The sequence below is a fragment of the Scyliorhinus torazame genome, chromosome 1 (genome assembly GCF_047496885.1).
Source record: "Scyliorhinus torazame isolate Kashiwa2021f chromosome 1, sScyTor2.1, whole genome shotgun sequence".
NCBI lineage: Eukaryota > Metazoa > Chordata > Chondrichthyes > Carcharhiniformes > Scyliorhinidae > Scyliorhinus > Scyliorhinus torazame.
In genome coordinates this window covers 218813260-218836826 of record NC_092707.1, presented here as the reverse complement: position 1 = coordinate 218836826, position 23567 = coordinate 218813260, and positions in this window count along the sequence as shown.

Here is a 23567-nt window from a genome sequence, read left to right as displayed (position 1 = left end):
ATACTGGTACTGAGAGCCACTACTGGGGATGTGTATAGATTCATCAGTAAAGACATGGAGGGGGTCATCAACAGTCCTCAGTAAAGACATGGAGGGGGTCATCAACAGTCCTATCGAGCGGCACTTGCTGACGCTCAGTTTGGGTTCTGCCAGGTTCACTCAGCCTCTGACCTCATTCCAGCCTTGGTTCAAACATGGACAAAAGAGCTGAATTCCAGAGGTGAGGTGACAGTGACTGCCCTTGACATCAAGGCAGCATTTGACCGAGTGTGGCTGTTTGTCATTTTTATCAATGACCTAGAGGAAGGGGCAGAAGGGTGGGTGAGTAAATTTGCAGACGACACTAAAGTCGGTGGTGTTGTCGACAGTGTGGAAGGATGTAGCAGGTTACAGAGGGACATAGATAAGCTGCAGAGCTGGGCTGAGAGGTGGCAAATGGAGTTTAATGTAGAGAAGTGTGAGGTGATTCACTTTGGAAGGAATAACAGGAATGCGGAATATTTGGCTAATGGTAAAGTTCTTGGAAGTGTGGATGAGCAGAGGGATCTAGGTGTCCATGTACATAGATCCCCGAAAGTTGCCACCCAGGTTGATAGGGTTGTGAAGAAGGCCTATGGAGTGTTGGCCTTTATTGGTAGAGGGATTGAGTTCCGGAGTCAGGAGGTCATGTTGCAGCTGTACAAAACTCTGGTACGGCCGCATTTGGAGTATTGCGTACAGTTCTGGTCACTGCATTATAGGAAGGACGTGGAGCGGGTGCAGGGGAGATGTACCAGGATGTTGCCTGGTATGGAGGGAAAATCTTATGAGGAAAGTCTGATGGACTTGAGGTTGTTTTCGTTGGAGAGAAGAAGGTTAAGAGGAGACTTAATAGAGGCATACAAAATGATCAGGGGGTTAGATAGGGTGGACAGTGAGAGCCTTCTCCCGCGGATGGAAATGGCTGGCACGAGGGGACATAGCTTTAAACTGAGGGGTAATAGATATAGGTCAGAGGTAGGTCTTTACGCAAAGAGTAGTGAGGCCGTGGAATGCCCTACCTGCAACAGTAGTGAACTCGCCAACATTGAGGGCATTTAAAAGTTTATTGGATAAGCATATGGATGATAATGGCATAGTGTAGGTTAGATGGCTTTTATTTTGGTGCAACATCGTGGGCCGAAGGGCCTGTACTGCACTGTATCGTTCTATGTTCTAAGACAAAGCAGGCCACTTGATTGTTCTCCCTTCCACAAACATTCACTCTCTCCACTGTCGATGGACAGTGGCAGCCGTGTGTACCATCTACAAGATGCACTGTAGTAACTAACCAATATCCTTTGGGCAACACCTTCCAAACCCACGACCACTACCACCTAGAAGGACAAGAGCAGCAGATACCTGGGAACCCCACCACCTGGAGGTCCCCCTACAAATCACTCAACACCCTGACTTGGAAATATATCGCTGTTCCTTCACTGTTGCTGGGGCAAAATCCTGGAACTCCCTAACTGCACAGTGGGTGTACCTACACCTGAAGGACTGCAGCGGTTCAACATGGCAACTCACCAGCACCTTCTGAAGGGCAATTGGGGATGGGTAATAAATGCTGGCCGTACCAGTGACGCCCACATTCCATAAATGAATTTTTAAAAAATTCTCTCCATTGAAATTCTGAAACTGTGAATACAAGGGCAACATAACTTCCCAACTTCTATACTCTATGCCCTTCATCAGTCAGGGAATTGAGTGTAGAAGTCAGGAGTCAGGAAGTTATGTTGCAGTTTTACAGGATATTGGTGAGGCCGCACCTGGAGTATTGGGTTCAATTTTGGTCGCTTTGCTATAGGAAAGATGTTATTAAATTGGAGAGAATGCAGAAGAGATTTACAAGGATGTTGTGAGGACTCAAGGGACTGAGTTATAGAGAGAGATTGGACAGGCTAGGACCTTTTTTCTTTGGAGCGTAGGAGACTGAGGGGTGATATTATAGAGGTGTATAAGATCATGAGCGGCACGGGTAAGGTGAATACATAGAACATAGAACATTACAGCGCAGTACAGGCCCTTCGGCCCTCGATGTTGCGCCGACCGTGAAACCACTCTAAAGCCCATCTACACTATTCCCTTATCATCCATAATGCACTCGGTCTTTTTCCTGGTTGGGGAATCGAGAACTAGGGGACATAGGTTTAAGTTAAGAGGGGAAAGAATTAATGGGAACCCGAGGAGCAAATTTTTTACCCAGAAGGTGGTGTGTATGTGGAATGATCTGCCAGAGGAAGTGGTTGAGGCAGGGACATTGACAACATTTAAAAGGCATTTGGACACATACATGGATAGGAAAGGTTTAGAGGGATATGAGCCAAATGTAGGCAAAAGGGGTTAGCTTAGATGGGCTTTTTGGTTGGCATGGACCAGTTTGGGCCGAAGGGCCTTATCTCCATGCCGTAGATTCTATGATTCTAACAAGAATATATTGCAGTCTGATTGACCAAGCGGACGTCAGAAAAAAATAATGTGCAGAGATATAACAACTTCAGGATCGTCCAGAGAGCAGAACAGCCAATGGAAAACCTGGGAGGTGCCGTTTTTGTTAGAAAGTAAGAAAGTCAAAGCAAACCCCAATGTACTAACTATCTTTTTTTGTGATGTTGATTGTTATATTTGGTCAGGACACCTGATAGACGTCCACTGATCTCCTACTGAACTGTGCAAGGGATTTTTCATAATTAGCTCCAAAGGCAGACAGTGCCTCAGTTTAATATCTGATCTGAAAGGCTGCACCTTCAACAGTGTAGCACTACCTCTGTACTGCAGTGGAATTACCGCTTTGAGTTTTGTGCTCAAGTGGACTTTTGCCCACAACTAACTGAATTCCGAGAGAAGAATATGACCAACTAAGCCATGACTCGCACTAGAAAAATTGGGTTAAGTATGGAAGAAGAACAAGCATGGGGAGGGACGATGGTTGCCACTCTGCCTTACAGCGCTAGCAACCCGGATTTGATTCCGACCTAGGGTGACTGTGTGGAGCTTGTATAGTTTCCTCCGGGTGCTCCGATTTCCTCACAAAGATGTGCAGGTTAGGTGGATTAGCCATGATAAATTGCCCCTTAAGTGGCGAAAGGTTGGGTGGGGTTATGGGAATATGGCGGAGGATTGGGCCTAGGTAGTGTGCTCCTTCGAAGGGTCAGTGCAGACTCCATGGGCCGAATATTCTCCTCTGCACTGTAAGGATTCTATGATTTTTCATAATGCAGGACATCCTGACTAACTTCACCCAAAATGTGCCCTGTTGCCTCTGTGACTGCTCTCAATGTAATGCTTTGGCCCAGCTCCCTCAGTGAGTGACAAAGCAGCCAGTGCTGTGGTACTGAGCCCCCACCGCACAGGATGATCCCAGGTTCACTGCCCTGCCATTCTATGTTTTGTTAGCTGACTTTGACCAGCCAGCTCCAATCAGCCTCAGTGCCCCAGGTTACGAAAGGAGAGCAAACGACCCTCTGATCAATTGGTAGTCCCCTCACCTCTGACTCAGCAGATCATAGTTTCAAGTCTCACTGCAGACTTGAGCGCATCTTCCTGGCTGACATTTCAATGCAGTGCTGAGTGTCATGATATTCAAACACACATCACAACACACACATGATAGACAGACCAACAGACCAATTAGCACAATTAACACGACAGCCAATCACAGACAAGAGCAGACACAGTATAAGACACCTCCTGGTCAGTCCATCTGGAGACAGGACAAGGCCAGGACCTCATTAACAAGACACTCACAAAGTCACCACGTGCTGAGTACCAAGTCAGATGAAATAACTAGTTGGAATAAAACTGCGTATTACCAATCGCACCCGTGTTGGTTTGTCTGTACCTCAGAGCACCCAACACCACATGGTACCAGTGAGTGAATCGATACTTACCGGCAAATCTGCCATTCTGAGCCATGGACACCCGTTGCAAGTCGCTGGGAACCTGGGCACCAACTGGAAGCTCTTCAAGCAGCGATTCGAACTGTTCATGCGAGCCAACGAAAAACAGGGCGCCTCGGACGAAACAAAGATTGCCATGCTCCTCACTACCGCAGGTCAGCACGCCATCGATGTATACAACTCCTTGGAAGGCGAGAACAAATCTAAATATGACACAGTCCTCCTCAAGCTCGACCAGCACTTCAACGTTGAGGTCAATGAAAGCTTTGAGAGGTATATCTTTCAGCAGCGCCTGCAAGGTAAGGATGAGCTCTTTCAGTCCTTCCTGACGCACCTCCGCATACTTGCGCAGTCCTGCGGTTACGGCACCACCTCAGAGTCCATGATCCGGGACCAGATCGTTTTTGGCGTTGCCTCCAGTGGCCTACGCCAGCAGCTTCTAAAAATTAACGGCCTGACCTTAGCATCTGCAGTTGAAGCCTGTGTCCTGCATGAAAATGCAACCAGCCGCTTTGCCCAATTTCAGGCGACCAAATCGGCACGGAGGGGGTCCCAAGCGATCGAATCGGCAAGCCAGGCCGCCCACGAGGCCGAACGCATCCAGGCAATCGAGTTTCTCCCGGCCCGCAGCCCGGATGAGGGCGGCCATTTCGCGCGCTTTTTGAGGCCTCCCGCGTTTGTGCGCGGCAAAACCTACGGCAACACTGAGGGACTTGCTGCGCAGGCGCGCCCGACGCAAGACCGAACTGCGCATGCGCAGTGGCGTAACGAACGCCATGACGTCATGACGTGCGCCAACTGTGGAGCTGCACATTTAAAAGGGCAATGTCCCGCAAAAACCCGACAATGCCTACGCTGTGGCAAGATGGGCCACTTCGCTGCGTACTGTCGAGCGGCTCAACCTGTTGATCTCCCGCATCTCCGACAACCTCGCAGGAACGTGCAGACCATTCAACCTCCACATTACGACATCCAAACCGATGACACAGATGACCAAGACGCCTTCCGGGTTGCGGTCATTGATGGGAACCGGGTCAACACCATCAATCCGGCTGATGAATGGAGTGCCACCCTGACGGTCAACCGATCGCCGATCACTTTCCGCCTGGACACTGGCGCCTCCGCCAACCTCATAGCATGGTCAGCATTCTATGCCATGAAGGTCAGACCACCAATCCAGCCATCCCGGTGCAAGATGGTCGACTACAACGGGAACGTTATCCCGGCCATGGGATCCTGCCAGCTCCAGGTGACACACAAAACACACACGGCCACACTCTCGTTCGAGATAGTTGGCTCATCGAAGGACTCCCTGCTGGGCGCACAGGCATGTAAGGCTCTCCACCTTGTGCAACAAATTCTCTCTCTCCAGACGGCACGTCTGACTTCCCGGATGCAGAGTTCAACGCACAGCTTCAATCGCTCCTCGCCCACAACCAGGAGGCATTCGAAGGCATGGGAACACTGCCACACACCTACCGAATTCACCTCAAACCAGACGCCATCCCGGTCGTTCACGCATCTCGCGGGGTTCCTGCGCCACTTAAAGACCGCCTCAAGCTGCAGCTGCAGGATCTCCAGGACCAAGGGGTCCTATCCAGGGTCACGTAGCCCACGCCATGGGTCAGCTCCATGGTGTGTGTCAAGAAGCCCTCTGGCGAGCTCCGCATCTGTATAGACCCCAAAGACCTCAATAATAACATTATGCGGGAACATTATCCCATACCCAAACGGGAGGAGATCACCAGTGAAATGGCCCAAGCGAAGATATTCACGAAACTGGATGCTTCTAAAGGATTTTGGCAGATCCAACTGGACCCGTCCAGCCGAAAGCTATTCCTTCAACACCCCTTCAACACCCCTTTCGGCAGATTCTGCTACAACCGGATGCCATTTGGCATCATCTCGGCATCCGAGGTCTTCCACAGAATCATGGAGCAGATGATGGAAGGCATCGAAGGGGTGCGCGTATGTGTGGATGATGTCATCATCTGGTCCACCACACCGCAGGAGCACATACATCGTCTCCAACGCGTTTTTGCCCGCATACGGGGAAACGGCCTGCGCCTCAACCGCGCCAAGTGCGCCGTTGGCCAGACCGAATTGAAGTTCCTGGGGGACCATATCTCCCGGTCAGGGGTCCGTCCGGATGCAGACAAGGTGAGCGCCATCACAGCCATGCCGCAGCCGGCCGACAAGAAGGCTGTCCTACGCTTCCTTGGCATGGTCAACTTCCTGGGGAAATTCATTCCCAACCTTGCCTCCCACACAACGATTCTGCGCCACCTCGTCAAAAAATCTACAGAGTTCCAGTGGCAACACACACACCAGCTGGAATGGGAGGAGCTCAAACGCAAACTCACCACGACACCAGTGTCGGCGTTCTTCGACACGTCTCGTCCCACCAAAATTTCAACTGATGCCAGCCAATCCGGCATTGGAGCAGTGCTCCTGCAGAGGGATGACACGTTGTCATGGGCCCCGGTTGCCTATGCATCGCGGGCTATGACCCCCACAGAGCAGCACTACGCGCAAATCGAAAAAGAATGCCTGGGCTTGCTAACCGGTTTAGACAAGTTCCACGATTACGTCTATGGTCTTCCACGGTTCACGGTCGAAACTGACCACCGCCCCCTTATCAGCATAATAAACAAGGACCTGAACGAGATGACCCCTCGCCTCCAGCACATCCTACTTAAACTCAGGAGGTACGACTTCCAACTGGTCTACATTCCAGGGAAGGACCTCATCCTGGCGGATGCCCGATCCAGAGCAGTGAGCACGCCGCCAGATGCGGAGGGGTTCGTATGTCAGGTCGAGGCACAGGTGGCCTTGACAGCAGCAAATCTCATAGATTCTCATAGAATTTACAGTGCAGAAGGAGGCCATTCGGCCCATCGAGTCTGCACCAGCTCTTGGAAAGAGCACCCTACCCAAGGTCAACACCTCCACCCTATCCCCATAACACTGTAACCCCACCCAACACTAAGGGCAATTTTGGACACTAAGGGCAATTTATCATGGCCAATCCACCTAACCTGCACATCTTTGGACTGTGGGAGGAAACCGGAGCACCCAGAGGAAACCCACGCACACACTGGGAGGATGTGCAGACTCCACACAGACAGTGACTCAAGCCGGAATCGAACATGGGACCCTGGAGCTGTGAAGCAATTGTGCTATCCACAATGCTACCATGCTGCCCTATCTGCCGGCTGACGACTGCAGTCTGGCCCGCATCCGCCGAGAGACAGCGGCCGACCCCCTTCTGCAGCGAGTGATGCGCCACATGACGGGAGGATGGCTCAAAGGGCAGTGCCCGCAGTTCTATAATGTACGAGACGACCTAGCCATCATTGATGGGATCCTTCTGAAGCTGGACCGGATTGTGATTCCGCACAGTATGCGCCAGCTGGTTCTCGATCAAATACACGAAGGCCATTTGGGGGTCAAGAAGTGCAGGCGGAGGGCCCGAGAGGCGGTATACTGGCCGGGCATCAGTGACAAAATTGCCAACATGGTGATCAACTGTACAACCTGCCAAAGGTTTCAGCCGGCGCAACCTCCTGAGACGCTTCTGCCCCATGAGCTGGTGACGTCCCCCTGGGCTAAGGTGGGTGTCGACCTATTTCACGCGCTTGGCATGGACTATGTTATCATAGTGGACTACTTCTCCAATTACCCAGAGGTCATATGCCTGCACGATCTGACGTCGTCTGCTGTCATCAGGGCCTGCAAAGACACCTTCGCTCGCCACGGCATTCCGATGACTGTCATGTCGGACAATGGGCCCTGTTTTGCCAGCCATGAATGGTCGTCCTTTGCGGCCTCGTATGGCTTCACACACGTGACGTCCAGCCCTCTGCATCCCCAGTCCAATGGAAAGGCGGAGAAGGGCGTTCACATTGCCAAGCGGCTCCTCTGCAAGGCTGCTGCTGCCGGATCGGACTTCTACCTCGCCCTGCTGGCCTATCGCTCAGCCCCACTAGCCACGGGTCTTTCGCCAGCACAGCTGCTGATGGGTCGCGCCCTCAGAACCACTGTGCCTTCCATCCTGGCACCAACAATAGACCATGCTCCGGTACTGCATGGGATGCAACTGCAGCGCGATCGCCAGAAGAGATCGTATGACACAAGGGCAACTGATCTTCCCTCCCTGGACCCTGGAGACAACGTCCGCATTCACCTACCAGACGGTGGCTGGTCAGCACCTGCCGAAGTTTTCCGACTTGTGGCTCCCCGCTCGTTCCTGGTACGCATGCCGGATGGATCCGTGCGTAGGCGCAATCGCCGAGCCCTTCACCTACTTCCACACTCGCAAAGGAACCATACACAGACGCCGTGTCCTCCAATGGTTCCTGATAGTGACTTTGTGGAGCTGCCACAGACCATGCCCCTTCTTTCGCCGCCCGTGGCCAGGCTCGCACCTCAGCCGGTGGTTCTCGACCCACCCTTGAGGCGGTCAACCCGAATTCGTCGCCCACCTACTAGACTGGACTTATGAGACTGTTCACACGTCAAAGTTTAGCAACTACTGTATTGTAACATGTCACTGTTTTATCGTTCCAGGCCTCGTTTGATCGGTCCAAATTTCAACGTTCTTCTTCTTTTGTTATGGTACAACCTCGTTAGCATGTCACACCTGACATCGCCCCTTGTATATAGTTACGCCACATGTACATGCTGTAAATATCATGCACACACACCTTTAGCTGCACTCAGGACACATTTATATTTATAACCACGTAGGCACATAATCTTGTAAAAAAGGGGGATGACATGATAATCAAACACACATCACAACACACACATCATGATAGACAGACCAACAGACCAATTAGCACACATAACACGACAGCCAATCACAGACAAGAGCAGACACAGTATAAGACACCTCCTGGTCAGTCCATCTGGAGACAGGACAAGGCCAGGACCTCATTAACAAGACACTCACACAGTCACCACGTGCTGAGTACCAAGTCAGATGTGTAAATAACTAGTTGGAATAAAACTGCGTTGTACCAATCGCAACCGTGTTGGTTCATCTGTACCTCAGAGCACCCAACACCACACTGAGGGGGTGCTGCACTGTTGGAGGTGCCATCTTTCTAATCCCTCTTCAGGTGGACATGCAAATCACTGGCACTATTTTGAAGAAGAGCAAATCTCCCAGGTAAACTGATCAATATTTATCAATGCAGCAAGTCACTGAAGCTGATCTGCTCATTCACACCTTGCTGTTTATCAGAGATTGCGGAGTGAAAATTAGTTCCTGCTTTTCCTACATTACAACAATGACTAAACTTCAAAGTGCCTCATTGGCATTTTGGGACACTCAAAATTGTGAAAAGTGCTTTAAAACCGCAAATACTTTTGTGTCTCTTTTAAAGTTTGCATGGCACCTGATTATCGTTGCTCTGTATCTAGCAGCCTCTATTGGAAAGATTTCGTTCATGATCATATCGGACTTGACTTGACGAATCCTCCATGGTCAGGTAACCTGTCAATACCATCTCGGTTCACAGCTGAAACATGGGCTTCTTGGGTGCAGATGTGGGAGTGATTTCCAGATAAACACCGAGCAAAGGAAACAAAATAGAAAATATAGTGCCATTGTTTGAGTGAGTGTTGGAAATGGTCAGTGAGACTGGGCCATTGTCGCTGGCTTTGTCTCACACTTTTAACAATAGCCCTTTCAATGGTGAGGGCATTCCATCAGTCCTCTCCCGCCACACACAGGCACAAGTTTGGGTTCGTAGTTTGCTGGGTCATTACAAAGACTCGTGTACACATTGCCGCCCTGGACTGTCAGTCCATACTTTCACAATCAAGCTCGGAAATGGGACTTGAACCCGGAACCTCATGATTCCTACCAGCTGACCTGGGAAATCATTATTGGGACAGGAGGAGCTTCTGTCTGTTAAGGCCTCGAGGAGAGTTGCCTTTGTATTAACGATTGACAGGTAGTCATGTGGTTTTCGAGGGACACTACTAATGTAACTTAAACATTTGAAGGAAAACCCAAATTGAGGGGAGAGTTTTGAAGGGTCTTGAAGGATCTATCTTGAGGATTTCACACTGCTGACTAAACTGTTGGCATTGTAGTTAGCACTGATGTGTTAGGCAGGTTGGTTCGACGTGGACTGCACTCGATGCAGGGAAGTTAGAAACAGACGTCTAACACAGGAGAAGATCCAACACTGTTTTATTCAACTTGATGAACTGCTGTACATATTCAGCTGTGGGTCAACACTATACTGATCTGACTAGTGACCTTGTAGTAGCCTGACCAGACTTACTAGCTACCGCATGGTGTTTGTGCTTGCTAGCTCGTGAACTCTGACTGTCTCAATAGCTGGGTCCCGGGAGAGCGGGAAACCTAGTACCCTCTGGCTTTATAGTGGTAGTGTCCTGTCTGGTGAATGGCTGTGCTGTGTTGTGTGCTTACTGATCATCCTATGTGTCAATCACTGCCCGTCTGCATCTCATTATGTACATGAGTGGATATTATGACATCTCCCCTTTTTTCTGAGTTAAATAAATACTGAGGTATGGGTGCCTGACTATATACAAACGGTGATTGAACAAACGTATATACATGGGAAGGTGCCGATAGTGCAGATACATGGCAAACTAAGCAATATTTACAAGAGTTAAGTCTACAGATTCAGTCTTTGTGGCGGGCGACGAATTCTTGTCGATCGCCGCAGAGGTGGATCAGGAGCCGCCTGCACGTGGATAGGCGGGATCGCTGCCATTGCGGTGGTCGCGTGATCCGGCAGGATTGCTGGCAGATCGGTGGCCTCGTGGCAGGGTACATCCGGAGGAAGCATGACAGTCGGTGGGCGTGGAACTCTTCGCAATGCCCGTCTGTTGCGCCGTAGCAGGGAGCCATCAGCCATGCGAACAATGAAAGACCTCGGGGCAACTTGTTTGACAACAACAGCTGTGGCTGACCAACCGCCCTCAGGCAACTGGACGCGAACATGATCGGCTGGAGCCAGCTCAGGAAAATCCGTGGCATGAGCATCATATGTGGCCTTCTGTTGGGCCCAGGACTGCTGCATTTTTTGTAGTACCGAGAGGTGGTCAAGGTCTGGAAAAGGCTGGAACTGTGGTCCTCAGAGTCCGATTCATGAGCATCTGCGCTGGAGACAACCCCGTGGACAGTGGGGTTGCCCTGTATGCCAGCATTGCCAGGTTGAAGTCGGAGCCTGAGTCTGCAGCTTTGTACAGCAACCGCTTGACAATATGGACCCTTTTCTCGGCCTTCCCGTTTGATTGCGGGTAGTGGGACTGGAGGTAATGTAACGGAAGTTGTAGGACTGTGCAAAATCAGACCATTCTTGGCTGTAAAAGCAAGGACCGTTGTCGCTCATTACCGTGAGCGGTATCCCGTGCCTGGCAAAGGTTTCTTTGCAGGCTTTGATGACCGCCTTCGACGTGAGGTCGGACTGTTTCACCACTTCTGGGTAACTGGAGAAGTAGTCGACCAGTAGTACGTAGTCACGCCCCTTGGCATGATAAAGGTCTACACCTACATTGGACCACGGAGAGGTCACGGTCTCGTGCTGTTGCAGTGTTTCCTTGGGTTGAGCCGGTTGAAACTTCTGACAGGAAGGGCAGTTAATGCCCGGCCAGTAAATCACCTCCCGAGCTCTGCGTCGGCATTTCTCGACTCCAAGGTGACCCTCATGGACTTGACCCTGCACCAGAGCCTGCACGCTTTGAGGAATAACGATCCTGTCGAGTTTCAGAAGGATTCCCTCCACAACCGTCAGCTCGTCTTTAACATTAAAGAATTGGGGACATTGTCCCTTCTGCCAGCCATGGGTAAGGTGCTGCATCACACGCTGCAGTAAAGGATCCTTGGCCATTTCCTCACAAATTTGAACCACCTGTTCATCAGAGGCTGGGAGGTTGGTGGCACACAATTGCACTTGCGCTTCTATGTGGCAGATGAAGTCACCTTGTTCACACGGTGTGGTGATGGACCGGGATAGGGCATCTGCAATGATCAGCTCTTTGCCTGGCGTGTAGACAAGTTCGAAGTCATAGCGGCGAGTCGAAGAAGAATTCGCCGTAACCGACGTGTCATGTCATTTAAATCCTTCTGGATTATGTGGACTAGAGACCAGTGGTCCGTTTCCACCGTGAATTTCGGCAGGCCGTAAACGTAGTCATGAAACTTGACTATTCCTGTCAGGAGACCCAGACATTCCTTTTCGATCTGGGCATACCATTGCTCAGTGGGCGTCATGGCCCTGGAGGCATATACCACTGGAGCCCAGGACGAGGAGTCATCTCGCTGGAGGAGCACCGCCCCAATGCCGTCCTGGCTTGCATCAGTTGACATCTTGGTTTCCTTGGTTGGGTTGAAGAACGCTAGAACTGGGACTGTGGTGAGCTTTGCCTTCAGCTGACGCCATTCCTCTTCATGTGTGGCAGCCACTGGAATTCCGTTGACTTCTTGACGAGATGGCGGAGGGCCGTGGTGTGGGATGCCATATTGGGAATGAATTTCCCGAGAAAGTTGACCATCCCGAGGGAGCGGAGGACCGCCTTTGTATCCTCCCGGGGTCTTCATGGCGTTGATCACCAAGACCTTGTCGGCGTCTGGCCGCACACCCTGCCGCGAGATGTGGTCGCCTAGAAACTTTATATCAGATTGACCAAATGAGCACTTGGCTCTGTTGAGCTGGAGACCATGTTCATGAATTCGCTGGAAGACCTGCTTGAGGCGAGCGATGTGTTCCTGGGGCGTTGTGGACCAGATGATCACGTCATCCACGTATACTCGTGCCCCCTTGATGCCCGCCATCATCTGCTCCATCATGCGATGAATCACTTCGGAGGCAGATATGATACCGAAAGGCATGCGGTTGTAACAGTAGCGGCTGAACGGGTTTTGAACGTGCACAGCTTGCGACTGGACGCGTCCAGCTGTATTCGCCAAAAACCCCGGGAGGCGTCCAGCTTAGTGAAGAATTTGGCATGAGCCATCTCACTGGTTAACTCTTCACACTTCGGGATCAGGTAATGCTCCCGCATGATGTTGCGGTTTAGATCCTTGGGATCAATGCAAATGCGGACCTCCCCTGATGGCTTCTTTACACAGACCATGGAACTGACCCAGTCTGTTGGCTCCGTGACCTTCGAGATGATGCCCTGGTCATGGAGGTCCTGTAGTTGCTTTTTCAGATGATCCTTGAGGGGCGCCGGCACCCGGCATGGTGCATGGATCACAGGGGTGGCGTTCGGCTTGAGCAGTATTTTGTATCGGTATGGGAGCGTGCCCATTCCATCGAATACACTGTGGTACTGCGTGATAATGTCGTCTATGTTGGCTTGCAAATTTCCATCGGGCAAGGCCGTCGCCCATGACGATGACATGGTGTGGACTCGCTGAACCAGGTTCAGGAACTTGCAGGCTCGAGCACCGAGCAGGGACGCCCTGTCAGGCCTGACTATTTCAAACCGTAACGTTGCCTTGATCGCCTTGTGGATACCCCTAGTTGACACGAGCCACTGGCAGCTATGTCATTGTCATTGTAGTCAAGGAGCTGGCAGGCCGGTGGGAGAATGCTTGGTCGGGCCTGGATGGTGTCGAGGTTGGATTTTGAGATGAGGTTCGCAGACGTGCCGGTGTCCAGTTTAAATTGGATGCGAGCCTTGTTAACTGTGAGGACAGCACACCACTCGTCGTCGGGATCCACACTGAGGATCGAGAAGCGTTGTGCAGGTGTGGTGGAGGCCAGCTCATGTGTGGTTATGATGCCCACCCGATATGGAGACTGGAGGCAGTCAGCATCAGGGTCTATTGGGCTGTCGGGATCAGAATCTGGCATGCCTTGTTGTATTGAGTGGATACTTCTGCGCCGCAGCTGGGATCGCTGGCTGCTGAGCGGTGGAGCGGATCTACAGCGGGCTGCGTAGTGGCCAAGCTTGCCAAACTGGAGACATCGGCGTCCTCTTGCCGGACATCGGCGCTTTAAGTGAGCGGAGCCACAATTCGGACACGTCATGACGCTGACGTCAGCGCGATCCGTGCGCCATCGCGCATGCGCAGTGCGGTCGGCCGACATACGCACCTGTGCAGTCGGGCTTTCGGTCTCATCATCCACTCGGTCGTGGCGTGCATGCGCAGGGATCCGAGAAAAGCGTGCAAAACGGCCACTCTCCTTGAAGCTCAGGCCCTGCATCTGTGCAATGGCCTGCATACTTTCTGCCTCGTGGGAGGCCAGCTTTGCAGTTTCTGCCGCCCTGATGCGGGAGTACTGATTTCTGGCATGCTCATGGACAACGCACGTTTCGATGGAGACGGAGAGGGTCAACTGTTTGATTTTGAGGAGCTGCTCCCGCAGGGAGTCGGACTGGACCCCGAAAACGATCTGATCCCGGATCATGGAATCAGTGGTCGAGTCATAATTACATGACTGCGCTGGGATGCGGAGATGGGTCAAGAAGGACTGAAAAGGTTCATCCTTACCCTGAAGCCTCTGTTGGAAGATGTAACGTTCAAAGCTCTCATTCACCTCAATGTCGCAGTGGCTGTCGAACTTCAGCAGCACTGTTTTGAATTTCGTTTTGTCTTCGCCGTCGGCGAACGTAAGCGAATTGTAGATATGGATGGCGTGGTCCACCGCAGTGGAGAGAAATAGCGCGATCTTTCTGGCATCCGATGCTGCCTCGAGGTCGGAGGCCTCGATGTACAAGAGGAACTTTTGCTTGAAGATTTTCCAGTTGGCACCGAGGTTGCTGCTGGAGTTGCGGAGCTGCGGAGGAGGCTGGATGTTTTCCATTTCACCGGATGGCTGCTTGCTGGTCGATGCTGATTCACTCGATGTAGGTCCGTCAAGATCAATATCACTCTGGTACCATGATGTGTTAGGCAGGTTGGTTCGATGGGGACTGCAATCGATGCAGGGAAGTTAGAAACAGACGTCTAACACAGGAGAAGATCCAACATTATTTTATTCAACTAGATGAACTGCTGTACATATTCAGCTGTGGGTCGTCCCTATACTGATCTGACTAGTGACCTTGTAGTAGCCTGACCAGACTTACTAGCTACCACATGGTGTTTGTGCTTGCCAGCTCGTGGACTCTGACTGTCTCAGTAGCTGGGTCCCAGGAGAGCGGGAAACCTCGTGCCCTCTGGCTTTATAGTGGTAGTGTCCTGTCTGGTGATTGGCTGTGCTGTGTTGTGTGCTTACTGGTCATCCTGTATGTCAATCACAGCCTGTCTGCATCTCATTATATACATGAGTGGATATTATGACGAGCACTGCTGCATCACAGCCCCAGGGACCAGGTTCAATTCCGGCCTTGGGTGACTGTCTGTGAAGTTTGCACTTCGTCTGCGTGGGTTTCCTCCGGGTGCTCCGGTTTCCTCCCACAGTCCAAAGATGTGCAGGTTAGGTGGATTGGCCATGATAATTGCCCCTTAGTGTCCAAAGATGTGCAGGTTAGACGGGGTTGCGGGGTTCTGGGGATAGGTGGGGTCGGTGCAGATTCATTGGGCCAAATTACCCCCTCGTGCACTACAGGGATTCTATGAAGAAGTTGTTGCTGAGGCAGCAGAGCTGTCGGGTGAGGTTACATACCTGAGATTGCAGCTGCATTCCTCTCGGATTAACAAGGTGTCCTCTACATTATACTTCATGCAAAAGAAATACTGTCCAGCATTCAGTGAGGTTACTAACTCCATCACATTCCTTTAAATCATCACTAACTGAAGGTTATTGAGAATGAATTGTGCAATAATTACCACAAGATGTGTGTCCCAAATAACCTTGGCTCTTTAATCCATTGCCATTGAAATATGCAGAAAAATGGGCCAGAGATTGAACTTGGGTGCAATACTTTTCTTCTGAGGGTTCTTGCGGATTCTGACTCCCACTGGCGTATGAGATCCACACACACTGACTCTCACTGGGGTACGATGTTACACACACACTGACTCACTGGGGTACGATGTTACACACACACTGACTCCCACTGGGGTACGATGTTACACACACACTGACTCTCACTGGGGTACGATGTTACACACACACTGACTCTCACTGGGGTACGATGTTACACACACACACTGCCTCTCACTGGGGTACGGGTATTACACACACACTGACTCTCACTGGGGTACGATGTTAATACACACACTAACTCCCACTGGGGTACGATGTTACACACACACTGACTCTGACTGGGGTACAATGTTACACACACACTGACTCTGACTGGGGTACAATGTTACACACACACTGACTCCCACTGGCATATGAGATCCACACACACTGACTCTCACTGGGGTACGATGTTACACACACACTGACTCTCACTGGGGTACAATGTTACACACACACTGACTCTCACTGGGGTACGATGTTACACACACACTGACTCTCCCTGGGGTACGATGTTACACCCACACTGACTCTCACTGGGGTACGATGTTACACACACACTGACTCTCACTGTGGTACAATGTTACACACACACTGACTCCCACTGGAGTACGATGTTACACCCACACTGACTCTCACTGGGGTACGATGTTACACCCACACTGACTCTCACTGGGGTACGATGTTACACACACACTGACTCTCACTGGGGTACGGGTATTACACACACACTGACTCTCACTGGGGTACAATGTTACACACAAACTGACTCTCACTGGGGTACAATGTTACACACACACTGACTCTCACTGGGGTACGGGTATTACACGCACAGTGACTCACTGGGGTACAATGTTAAACACACACTGACTCTCACTGGGGTACGACGTTACACACACACTGACTCCCACTGGGGTACAATGTTACACACACACTGACTCTCACTGGGGTACAATGTTACATACACACTGACTCTCACTGTGGTACAATGTTACACACACACTGACTCACACTGGGGTACGATGTTAATACACACTGACTCTCACTGGGGTACGATGTTACACACACACTGACTCTCACTGGGGTACGATGTTACACACACACTGACTCACTGGGGTACGATGTTAATACACACACTGACTCTCACTGGGGTACGATGTTACACACACACACTGACTCTCACTGGGGTACGATGTTACACACACACTGACTCCCACTGGGGTACAATGTTACACACACACTGACTCCCACTGGGGTACAATGTTACACACACACTGACTCTCAATTGGGTACGATGTTACACACACACTGACTCTCACTGGGGTACGATGTTACACACACACACTGACTCTCACTGGGGTACAATGTTACACACACACTGACTCCCACTGGGGTACAATGTTACACACACACTGACTCCGACTGGGGTACGATGTTACACACACACTGACTCCAACTGGGGTACAATGTTACACACACACTGACTCTCACTGGGGTACGATGTTACACACACACTGACTCTCACTGGGGTACAATGTTACACACACATTGACTCTCACTGGGGTACGATGTTACACACACACTGACTCTCACTGGGGTACGATGTTACACACACACTGACTCTCACTGGGGTACAATGTTACACACACACTGACTCCCACTGAGGTACGATGTTACACACACACTGACTCTCACTGTGGTACAATGTTACACACACACTGACTCCCACTGGAGTACGATGTTACACCCACACTGACTCTCACTGGGGTACGGGTATTACACGCACAGTGACTCACTGGGGTACAATGTTACACACACACTGACTCACTGGGGTACGGGATCCACCCACACTGACTCTCACTGGGGTACGGGATCCACCCACACTGACTCTCACTGGGGTGTGGTATCTACATATCACACCCCAATGTGTGGAGGTAACTTGTGCCTAGAGTCTGAGGAGATAGGGGAGGCCCTAAATGAATATTTTGCTCCAGTATTCACTGGAGAGAGGGATCCGCTGGGTCGGAGAATCGCCGGGGGCTGGCATGAATCCCGCCCCCGCCGGTTGCTGAATTCTCCGGCACCGGATATTCGGCGGGGGCGGGGATCGCGCTGCGCCGGTTGGCGGGCCCCCCCCCGGCGATTCTCCGGCCCGGATGGCCCCAAGTCCCGCTGCTGGAATGCCTGTCCCGCCGGCAAGAATCAAACCACCTCTCTTACCGGCGGGACAAGGCGGCGCGGGCGGGCTCCGGCGTCCTGGGGGGGGGGTGGGGGGGGCGATCTGGCCCCGGGGGGTTCCCCCACGGTGGCCTGGCCCACAATCGGGGCCCACCGATCCGCGGGCGGGCCTAGTCCCTCAAGGTTAGGGCTCGGCCCCTTAAGGGGCGGAGGATTCCGCACCTTTGGGGCGGCGCGATGCCAGACTGATTCGTGCCGTTTTTGGCGCCGGTCAACGGACATCGCGCCGATTGCAGAGAATCCCGCCCCTTGTTGCCCATAACAACAGTGTGCACCAGGTTAATAGACACCAGGTTGCCGTCCTCCCCGAGGCTGACCCGCAAGAAGATGTCGGATGGATCTTGCGGGGTGGGCGGGGGAAAGGAGGTCCTCCTTCAGAGAGGCCGGCCCGCCGATCGGTGGGAACCGATCGTGGGCCAGACCCCTTTTGAGCCCCCCCCCCCCCCGGTGCAGGCTGTAGATTGCATTGGAAACCTAATCCCAGTAAGGTGGGGGCGCAGAGTTGGGGAAGGACGTTTAGTTTGTAGTTTTTGAACTCCCTCCCCTGCACCGTTAGGGTAACTATGCAGAATCCTTGGATCTGTACGGAGTGGGATCCTGCAGCTAGGGAAATCTTTTGTGCGCTGGGATAGGTGGTCAAGGAACAGCGTCTTACCGTGTCGGGGTGGATAAAGCTCTCCGTGCTCCCGGAGTCGACTAGGCATGGTGTCTCGTGGCCGTTTATTAGTACCGTTGTCGTCGTCGTCTGGAGCGTCCGGGGCCGAGCTTGATCGAGCGTAATTGACGCGAGACGTGGTTGTAGTAGTGGAGTGGGGTCCGTTGTTGCCGTCCAAGATGGCGTCGGGGATGAACAAATTGGCCGCCCCCATACATCGCACGTGGCTGGGGGGTCACAAGATGGCGGCGGGGGTGGACAAAATGGAAACCCCCACGCGTTGTACAGGTCTGGGGTGGTCCAAGATGGCGGCGCCCTTTCTCCCCTCGTGGTGGCCGGGACCCAAAATGGCGGCATCTGCGGGTCGCACATGGGGCGCTGGGGAGCGCTAGGACCACGCGGAGCTCCCTCACCGGGGACAGCGGTGGTCGGGACCCAAGTTGGTAGCGCCGGCGGGTCAGACGTGGGGTGCGGGGGGGGGGGGGGTTAGGGGGGCGTTAGGGACGCGCAAAACTCCCTCTTCTCCATGGAGAGTGGTGGTCGGGACCCAAAGCGGTAGCGCCGGCGGGTCATACATGGGGTGCGTGGGTGGGGGTTGGGGAGCGTAAGCGGCGTGCAGGGCTCCCTATTCTCCCGGGACCGCGGTGGTCAGGACCCAGAGCGGCTGCGCATGCGGGTCGTACATGGCGTGCTGGGGGGGTTGGGGAGCGTAAACGGCTTGCAGGGCTCCCTGTTCTCCCGGGAAAGCGGCGACCTCGCGGGACCGGCACACAACCGCGAAATGGCCCTTTTTCCCGCAGCTCTTGCAGATTGCTGCGCGGGCCGGGCAGCGCTGTTGGGGGTGTTTCGCCTGGCCGCAGAAATAACAGCGGGCGCCCCGGTGCGACTTGGCGTTTGGACCGCGCAAGCCTTGCCGTCTCGTCGCGAGCTGGTAGCGAGCGTAGATTTGGTTAACTGGGTGGACATAGAGACTTTTCAGTGCTGCGAACGCCGTCTGGAAATCCTCCGAGTTTTCGATGAGGGAGGTCTCCGTGCTCACCCTCGAGTGCAGGACCTGTAGTTTTTGGTCTTCTGTGACCCGGCCGGTGGCCGTTCTGAGGTAGGCCTCGAAGCAAGTCTGCCAGTGCTTGAAGGCTGCTGCCGCGTTCACTGCGTGGGGGCTGATCCTCAGGCATTCCGGAATGATCCTGAGCTCCATAGTCCTTTTTAGGCACGCTTAATAAATTGTAGCGCACAAAGACTCCGTGAGACGAATAGAGTGAAGTCGATGAGGCTTTATTAAGCGTGTCTGTTCCCCCGCAGCTCGATAGTAGAATGGCCTGCGGGGGAGGACTCTGGCTTCTTATACTCCGCCTTCAGGGCGGAGCTAGAGGTCAACTGCCAACCAGGACCCGGGATCTGTCAGCCAATGACATTAGGGCTTCCAGTCCCACATGACCCCCAATACATACTACCACTGGGTGTTCGACACACACTGACTCTCACTGGGGTATGGGTGTTCCACACACAGTGCCTCTCACAGGGGTACGGGTGTTAGACACACCGTGCCTCTCACTGGGGTCCGGGTGTTACACACACACTGACCCTCACTGGGGTACGGGTGTTACACACACAGTGACTCTCACTGGAGTACGGGTGTTCGACACACACTGACTCTCACTGGGGTACGGGTGTTCGACACACACAGACTCTCACTGGGGTATGGGTGTTCCACACACAGTGACTCTCACTGGGGTATGGGTGATCCACACACAGTGACTCTCACTGGGGTACGGGTGTTACAGACACAGTGATTCTCACTGGGGTACGGGTGTTACACACACAGTGACTCTCACTAGGATACGGGTGTTACACACAAGTGACTCTCACTGGGGTACGGGTGTTACACACACTGACTCTCACTGGGGTACGGGTGTTACACACACTGACTCTCACTGGGGTACGGGTGTTACTTAGACACACAGTGACTCTCACTGGAGTCTGGGTGTTACACACACAGTGATTCTCACTGGGGTCCGGGTGTTTCACACACAGTGACTCTCACTGGGAGACAGGTGTTACACACACACTGGCTCTCACTGGGGTCTGGGTGTTACACACACAGTGATTCTCACTGGGGTCCGGGTGGTACACACACACACACTGACTCTCACTGGGGTACGATGTTACACACACACACTGCCTCTCACTGGGGTACGGGTATTACACACACACTGACTCTCACTGGGGTACGATGTTAATACACACACTAACTCCCACTGGGGTACGATGTTACACACACACTGACTCTGACTGGGGTACAATGTTACACACACACTGACTCTGACTGGGGTACAATGTTACACACACACTGACTCCCACTGGCATATGAGATCCACACACACTGACTCTCACTGGGGTACAATGTTACACACACACTGACTCTCACTGGGGTACGATGTTACACACACACTGACTCTCCCTGGGGTACGATGTTACACCCACACTGACTCTCACTGGGGTACGATGTTACACACACACTGACTCTCACTGTGGTACAATGTTACACACACACTGACTCCCACTGGAGTACGATGTTACACCCACACTGACTCTCACTGGGGTACGATGTTACACCCACACTGACTCTCACTGTGGTACAATGTTACACACACACTGACTCCCACTGGAGTACGATGTTACACCCACACTGACTCTCACTGGGGTACGATGTTACACCCACACTGACTCTCACTGGGGTACGATGTTACACACACACTGACTCTCACTGGGGTACGGGTATTACACACACACTGACTCTCACTGGGGTACAATGTTACACACAAACTGACTCTCACTGGGGTACAATGTTACACACACACTGACTCTCACTGGGGTACGGGTATTACACGCACAGTGACTCACTGGGGTACAATGTTAAACACACACTGACTCTCACTGGGGTACGACGTTACACACACACTGACTCCCACTGGGGTACAATGTTACACACACACTGACTCTCACTGGGGTACAATGTTACATACACACTGACTCTCACTGTGGTACAATGTTACACACACACTGACTCACACTGGGGTACGATGTTAATACACACTGACTCTCACTGGGGTACGATGTTACACACACACTGACTCTCACTGGGGTACGATGTTACACACACACTGACTCACTGGGGTACGATGTTAATACACACACTGACTCTCACTGGGGTACGATGTTACACACACACACTGACTCTCACTGGGGTACGATGTTACACACACACTGACTCCCACTGGGGTACAATGTTACACACACACTGACTCCCACTGGGGTACAATGTTACACACACACTGACTCTCAATTGGGTACGATGTTACACACACACTGACTCTCACTGGGGTACGATGTTACACACACACACTGACTCTCACTGGGGTACAATGTTACACACACACTGACTCCCACTGGGGTACAATGTTACACACACACTGACTCCGACTGGGGTACGATGTTACACACACACTGACTCCAACTGGGGTACAATGTTACACACACACTGACTCTCACTGGGGTACGATGTTACACACACACTGACTCTCACTGGGGTACAATGTTACACACACATTGACTCTCACTGGGGTACGATGTTACACACACACTGACTCTCACTGGGGTACGATGTTACACACACACTGACTCTCACTGGGGTACAATGTTACACACACACTGACTCCCACTGAGGTACGATGTTACACACACACTGACTCTCACTGTGGTACAATGTTACACACACACTGACTCCCACTGGAGTACGATGTTACACCCACACTGACTCTCACTGGGGTACGGGTATTACACGCACAGTGACTCACTGGGGTACAATGTTACACACACACTGACTCACTGGGGTACGGGATCCACCCACACTGACTCTCACTGGGGTACGGGATCCACCCACACTGACTCTCACTGGGGTGTGGTATCTACATATCACACCCCAATGTGTGGAGGTAACTTGTGCCTAGAGTCTGAGGAGATAGGGGAGGCCCTAAATGAATATTTTGCTCCAGTATTCACTGGAGAGAGGGATCCGCTGGGTCGGAGAATCGCCGGGGGCTGGCATGAATCCCGCCCCCGCCGGTTGCTGAATTCTCCGGCACCGGATATTCGGCGGGGGCGGGGATCGCGCTGCGCCGGTTGGCGGGCCCCCCCCCGGCGATTCTCCGGCCCGGATGGCCCCAAGTCCCGCTGCTGGAATGCCTGTCCCGCCGGCAAGAATCAAACCACCTCTCTTACCGGCGGGACAAGGCGGCGCGGGCGGGCTCCGGCGTCCTGGGGGGGGGGGAGGTGGGGGGGGCGATCTGGCCCCGGGGGGTTCCCCCACGGTGGCCTGGCCCACAATCGGGGCCCACCGATCCGCGGGCGGGCCTAGTCCCTCAAGGTTAGGGCTCGGCCCCTTAAGGGGCGGAGGATTCCGCACCTTTGGGGCGGCGCGATGCCAGACTGATTCGTGCCGTTTTTGGCGCCGGTCAACGGACATCGCGCCGATTGCAGAGAATCCCGCCCCTTGTTGCCCATAACAACAGTGTGCACCAGGTTAATAGACACCAGGTTGCCGTCCTCCCCGAGGCTGACCCGCAAGAAGATGTCGGATGGATCTTGCGGGGTGGGCGGGGGAAAGGAGGTCCTCCTTCAGAGAGGCCGGCCCGCCGATCGGTGGGAACCGATCGTGGGCCAGACCCCTTTTGAGCCCCCCCCCCCCCCCGGTGCAGGCTGTAGATTGCATTGGAAACCTAATCCCAGTAAGGTGGGGGCGCAGAGTTGGGGAAGGACGTTTAGTTTGTAGTTTTTGAACTCCCT